This window comes from Trachinotus anak, unplaced genomic scaffold (assembly GCF_046630095.1).
Source record: "Trachinotus anak isolate AG129_WGS33_773 ecotype Australia unplaced genomic scaffold, CSIRO_AGI_Tana_v1 ptg000010l, whole genome shotgun sequence".
Lineage (NCBI taxonomy): Eukaryota > Metazoa > Chordata > Actinopteri > Carangiformes > Carangidae > Trachinotus > Trachinotus anak.
The window spans coordinates 5,666,763-5,672,185 of record NW_027273861.1 but is presented as its reverse complement, the minus strand read 5'-3'; positions in this window follow the sequence as shown (position 1 = coordinate 5,672,185).

Genomic DNA, 5,423 nt, shown 5'->3' with positions numbered 1-5,423 from the left:
ATCCCATTTCTTTATTCTGAAAAACAAAGAAAGAAGTGTAAAAACATCAAATCGTTGTTACATACATCTTACAGCAGTGGTTCCCAATCTTTTCCAACCCATGACGCACTTGAAAATCTCAAAAAATGTTGGTGGCCCACAACCAGCTGCGTAACAATACGGAGGCCAAATGATACGTTCTCAGAGCATTTTTTTTATTTTAATGAAAACAATCAAACTTCAGGACTGAACTAAAAGCAGGTAAAGCTCAATTTTTCTTTTTTGTTTGATGGGTGGGGCAGAATTTAAAAAATTTTTTAAAAAACATTATATAGCAAAATTATACAGTTTAGCAATTCATTTGTCAGAGGTGATCACAATAACCTGTTCAAGATGTGGCAGGTTGTGTTCCCACATCCTGTACTTGAATCCCCAGAACCTCTGAGAAAAGGAAAGATACCTGTAGCACATTGCTCACTCTCACAGCGTCTCCTAGAGTGAAGGAAATCACTGGAAGTCAGCCTCATGGGGTAAGGAATAGGCAATTACTGAATGTAACTACACTGAATGGCTAATAAATATTATTAAAAATTGAACTTATTTAATGAAAAAAGTTGATGCTTCAAAAGTAAAATTGTACAATTGTAAAATACAGTCTTGTTTACAAATCACACAATTTTTCCTGAGGGACAGAGGTGACTGCGGACAAACCAAACTGGTATTAAGTCTCTTCAGGCAGCTCATCAGGAAACAAGGTTAAGTATGTCCCAAGAAGAGTTTCCCAGGAACACACGCAGCTGTTATTGCACATGGTAAAGTATATGGTTAAGTTCAGCACCTTTAGTATCATGTGTCATAACCTTAGGGTTTGAACGGGTTAACATGTTTCCTCCCAGAATGAGGACGTGTCTCTTATCCTGGATCAAGCGCTGCTCTGGCCTGGAGCGAGGCACCTCATCCATATTTCTGCTCTTCACGTTGTAAAAGATGTTCAGATTAACTGCAGGATAAATGAGCATTCATAAAGTTACGGCGCTGAGAAAACTTCAGCAGAGATTTGCATGTGGGCCACCTGATTATGGGGTGACTTTATTTGAAAAATATCCAACCAAGTGTGTTTATTTTGATTGGTTTCCATGGACTACGTTTGTAGCTGTAATTATTTTATTCTTTAATTGTCGTGACTTAATCTTTGTTGCAGGTAAATCATTTACCAAAAACACTGTGACAATGAACGCTTCAAAGACTGTCATGTCACAAATCATGTGAAATAATGAAGGACTTACTAAGATGTAATATTTGTGATTACACTGTTTGCTGTTCAGATGATGCAAGTTCTGTCATGTTTAAATGTTAATGGGGCTCCAATCCTTGTTTTTCTCTTGTTTTCTATCAGCCTTTATTTTGTAACCATTATGAGCATCACTTTACTTGGCTGACGTCTAGATGTGATGTGACTTGCTCTTAATGCCAGGCTGTAGGATAAATATGGGCCAGTCTGTGTGCAGATGTGCGTGCAGGAATTAAAGCTCTGCCTTGCTCTCAGGAATGCATGCACACTCTGCACTACTGAAGATGACAGCACTGAGACAGGACAGGTGTGCAGATCCTGAAAGTTTCGTGCAAATAGTTTATTAATAGAAACAATCGGTTTCAATCTAAGAACACACTGTTAGGTGTTTTGAGCCATTTAACCACAGAACAGCACTCAGTACAACAATTCACTCTGTAAAGTTTTTCTGTTTTTATTTTTATCAGAGGAAACTATAAGTCATGTTAGTGTGAGAAACGATACAAAAGACGTTCCCATTTTTCAAAAGTGATGAACTTATCTCTTCACATTAAAGCAGCATTAATCGAAAAACACAACATTGACATTATCAGTTCTTTAAGTTGATATTGTGAACGTGTTAGCAAATAGTTTTCTACTTACAATACACATGCAGCAGACTTAGAGCAATATCAGCATAAAGCTGGTTTTATATTTCTCTACAGTGACTCAGTGGCATAGGCTCCATGCTTACACTGTAGGATGCGCCCAGTTGACGTGCACCTCCTCCAAAATGCAACTACACGTCAGGGCTACAGCATCAACAGAGATAATATGTGAGGATAGCAAGAACTGTTTGGCTGCTTGTGTTTTCACGTACATGTTTCTGAGTTTGTTGAGTGAAGACAGCATAAAGAAAGTTAAAGAAAGACTCTCAGTAGTCTTCTCCTTACACAGCAAACCTTCTGCTCCGCATGATCACTGCTCTGTATGAATGAGCATAAACAGTGACTGCACAGCGTTAGTCTCTTATACAGTGATAGTGTCAGTCATAGTGACATAATCTTATCTATTACCTGAGTGTAACTCCAGTTCAGTAAATCACTGTAGCTCATTCTGTATAACAAAGTTAAAGAACTGCTGACACAGTTACTAGAATATAAAGCACAACACGGCCTGATCATATACAACACATGCAGCTAGTGTTGCTTAGGAGATATGAACAAGTAAAATCCAACTCTCATTTATAAATGAAACCCTACACTGTAGGTACATGTAGTATGACTCATATTTACCTACTTGCATCAACATCAACTATAAATCCATCTTTGGTCATGATCCGAGTCACATGACCAAACTTTCCTTTGAGTTCTGGTTTGATTTCTGAAGAAATACCTGGAGGGGTACAGTGGGTCAGGGGTTGTCCTGGAAACGATGCTGATTAGAAAAGTGAAACATTCAAAACAGTGAAGTTGTGGTGACATAAAACCGAAACAATGCGCTGAAAGAGGCAAAAACGTTCCATACAGCCAAGGAAACTGATTAGTGCAGCTTTAAATTGATAATAGAACTTATAACAGTATGAGGTTTTACAGTGCAGTAAAATAAGAGGGTGACATATCGCTTTACACTTTTACCACAACTTACAGTGTAAAACTGATTGCTAGCCAACCTAAACAACAGTACATTTGTGTATTATGTACACATTGTGGCCTAAATCATATCATGAATATATATATATATATATGTCACATGAGAGGGTGTTGCATTTTTACTTGCATCACATTTTGCTGTGAGCTTGCAATACAGTTAGTGTATTTCACTGCTTTGTCAAGGAGAAGCACACAAGATAAATGACTTTCAGAGCTAATGATTGCATTCCTTTCTGGAGAGGTAAGTTAGTCCCCGGGGCTAGATAATAAAGCTTGTACTTCACTGCGATTATTTTCCACCAGTAGAACATCAAACTAATCAACTGGCAGTTTGCCGCCAAGGACTGACGTTAGAGCAGACTTTAGACAGGGACTGTCTGTTTGGTTTTGGCAGGTAAAGAGAGGTTAGATAATGTAGGAAAAAAGAATAAAAAAGTTCTGTTTAGTCTTGTTTAGTAATGTTTAGATATTTTAGTCTGAACGCACACACGAAGCTCGATGTTTATGGAAACAGTATTAAATTAGCAATTAACAAATTAGCTAGCTAACACGAGACCTGCTGGAGGGATGACTTGAAGTAGTTTTGTTGGAGGTCAAGGTCACATGAGGTCACACAGGAAATCCCCATGTCTACCCTGACAGCTCCAAGTGCTTATTTTGCGTGATTGTGATGTGGGCTGATTTTCTCACTGCCCTGAAGTGGAATGTGATCAGGAAAGTGAGAGGTTTAAAAACTGCCCATCAGTGCCTGTGACCCTGGATGGCCCCAGCTAACAACCAGAGCTGCCTGGGATGCTTGGGGCGAGTAACATAAGACAAATTCTGCGAGACACTCTTGCAATCCTGGTGTGGCACGCAGTCTTCTCATCTCTCTGAAATACCTTCAAAGCCCTCATAGATATGCCAGCTTGGATACCAGCCCTCTTTTCACAGGTCATGCAACCTCAAGTCACCATTTCCACTTCTGTGACATCCGTGTTGCTTGTTTGTTTGGTAAACATGTTACACCTGTCAGAGGAATGCTGGTTGCTAACGGGCCAAGTCCAACAGCATTTATTATATTCTGTGGAGCTTTCCCCTTCTTCTCGCCTCTCTCATTCTTCCATCTGTTGCCCTCGCAGCAGCGCATACAGTAAGTGTGAAGGAGTGAATGTGCGAGGGAAAGCGTGCGTGTGTTTGTTCACTCATGAACTGTATGTGGATGTGTTGGCATGCACGCGCACACAGAGGCTACTGGGTTGTTGTCTGGATTGTTGTCTTGTAATGGAGCTAGAGACACTGTTTTTATTTATCCCTCCCCCAGCTGTCACTGTTGTGTCTGGAGCGAGTTCGCTGAACTCAGGGCTATGGGACACTTGGAGATCTGTCAAATCCACTAACCCTCCCAACTATGCAGAATGTCACAGCCCAGAACACACCCTGGATTCTTGTGATGGACAACAAAAGTAGAGAGGAACATTCAAGAAACGTGCAACCTTTATCAGACTCGCCTTCCTATACATTTGTATGAACACAACAATATGATTCCTTTTGATTTAATTTATGTGGTCAGTGTAGGTGGAATCATGAAGTTCTCATGAAGGGAAACAATAATTACTCAAGTGGAATTTTTTTTTTTTTTAATTAAAACTTTGCACTTTAGATACAGGATTTGGTTGCTTTAAATAAAATGTTTTAGACGACTTAAACATATTTACCAAAATGTCAAACTAGAAGTAGAAGTGCACCCACAGCTGGGCAGATTGACACTCCTTTCACGATTCAAGAGGATTTCTATGCTTTGTTTTGACACTAATGTTTCATGTGATATATGAGAGGACAAGTTTGACAGCTCATTTGCAAACAGCTTGTGTTTAGTGCATAGGGGTGATTGCTGATATAAGTGAGTCATTATTTGCAGTAACTACTCACTGGAAACTGATCAAACATTTATTCTTCTATAAATGATGTGTTGGTTGTCAGTGACACTAATGGTCCAGAACGAGCTTAAATCAGAATCAGAATCAGAATCAATTTTATTGCCAAGTATGTTTCACATACAAGGAATTTGTTTTGGTGATTGGTGCAGTTGGAGGTTCTTGGAGGTTCTTGTAAACAACAGGTTTACACAGTTTTAGTTTCTGCCTGTATGTGGGAATCAGGTGGACCATGACACGGTCAGAGTGGCCCAGTGCAGCCCGGGGGACGGCGTGATAAGCACCACTGATTGTGGTGTAACAGTGGTCCAGAGTGTTCCCCTCTCTGGTCGGGCAATTAACAAACTGTCTGTATTTGGGCAGTTCGTGGCTGAGGTTACCTTTGTTAAAGTCACCAAGGACAATAACTAAGGAGTCCGGGTTGGTCCGCTCCACACACAGTATCTGCTGTGGCCTGTGGTGGGATGTAAACACCGACCAGAATGAATGAAGTGAACTCACGGGGGGAGTAGAAGGGCCTGCAGTTTATGATGAAAGTTTCCAGGTCAGGAGAACAGTGCTGCAGGAGCACTGTCACGTCTCTGCACCAGCCGCTGTTAGCATAAA